The following is a 1764-nucleotide window of genomic DNA, read 5'->3' on the forward strand; positions in this document are numbered from 1 at the left end:
CATGCCAGAGCACCATCTCACACGATTCCAAGCACTCTGCCTTCAGGATTGTTAAGGCCTGCCATAGGAGTGACTGATAGGAATCTGTGTGTCCATTTTAGGGTTAGATATAGGTATACTATATCTACAGCAAAGGGTGATTACACGACTTTGCCCCAGCTGTCATGCAGCCAGTTGTGTCAAATTTAGGAGGCCAGCCAGGGGTGGCATAATACATGCGGCAGCCCCTGGCAGCCCTGGGCACACCCATGCCCTGAGTTACAGGGTCTGATAGGGTGGCCCAGTACCAATTGGAAATGTACCTAGGGTACATGGAATCCATTTTAAAGAGAGAGCAGTAGGCCTGGGGTCCTGATTGGCAGGATCCCAGGTCGACTATGTCAAAAACCAGCTAAAACACAGGGCAAAAAGTTGGGGGCAACCATAGTCAGGAGGTACCTTCCTACATCCAGGCCCAAGGCCTTGGCCGCTCGCGTCAGCACCACACTGTAGGCAGCACCCTCCTCTGTAGACACGGTGGGAAGGGAGACAAACCCAGTTTCTGGCGAGGTGTCCAGCCCACTGGCAGTCCCAAACTCACCTGTCCAGTCCTGCTGAGACTGACACTCCCGTGTCAGAGGGTCCTCAGACCCCTCCCAATCCCCCTCGTCATCCATCTTCTGGTATGCAGGTTCAAAGGATGGGGCCGGTTCGTGGAAGTAAAAGTCTCCAACGACGTCGAGAGCGGCACCCAGCAGCGGCGCCAGAACCGAATAGAGGGTAGTGTGAGAAGTTGGCCTGATATATGATGCCCACTAGTTCTAGTGATCACCTTGTATCAGACCCAACAACCCTTATGGTGATTGGTTGCAAGTCAACCTTACAGACCAGCTATCCTAATGGTAGCATGGACAAAGCAGTCTTAGGCTAAACTCTTTTGGCATGTGAAGCCAGCTGTTTACCACATATAACCCCTTAAATACCAAATGAAAGGACACCCCAAAGGTTGTTATGAAAATAAACAATATATTTATTACTAACACAACACCTCTGAACTTTTTATGAGATCAGAGGGCTAAGCACATGACAAGACTCTTAAGAAAAATACGTTAAGTTGCACAAATTACAATGGTGCCCTAGGGGCACGACAAACCATATACTAAGTAAATGGTATAAGGAAATCAATAGAAGGAATGGTGTTATCCAGAGGCTGTAGAATCGCTAGGACTACACTACCCTAACCTTGGGTAATGAGCAGGAGGCCCACCGGACACGTGTGCAGAGTGTGAACTCACACGCGAGATGCGTAACACAGTCAATGGACACTACAAATTACGAAAAGGTAAGTAAAAGAATGTTCCAACTGGTTAAGAATAAAACGACAGGATACCTGGACACTAGGAGAGTCAATCTACCCTTGAGCACCGAAATGCTCTCGTTACCTCACCCACGGGCTGCGGGTGCATAGGTGTGAAAGTGTGTCGGGTTTCCGCGTTTAAGTCAATGGAGCCTTGAAGAAAAGATGCTGCAGGCGACCAGGAGGAAGATGTCCGGAGCGATCCAAGGGTGGATCGAGGAAGATGAAGACCTGAAAGCAGAGGGGACAATGTTCACAGTCACTAGCCAGTGACTGGAGTGGAACCAGGAAGGAACCAGATGCTGTCGTCGCGATCATGTCCGGAGCGATCCAAGGATGGATCGAGGAAGATGAAGACCTGAAAGCAGAGGGGACAATGTTCACAGTCACTAGCCAGTGACTGGAGTGGAACCAGGAAGGAACCAGAT

The sequence above is a fragment of the Lissotriton vulgaris genome, chromosome 6 (genome assembly GCF_964263255.1).
Source record: "Lissotriton vulgaris chromosome 6, aLisVul1.2, whole genome shotgun sequence".
NCBI lineage: Eukaryota > Metazoa > Chordata > Amphibia > Caudata > Salamandridae > Lissotriton > Lissotriton vulgaris.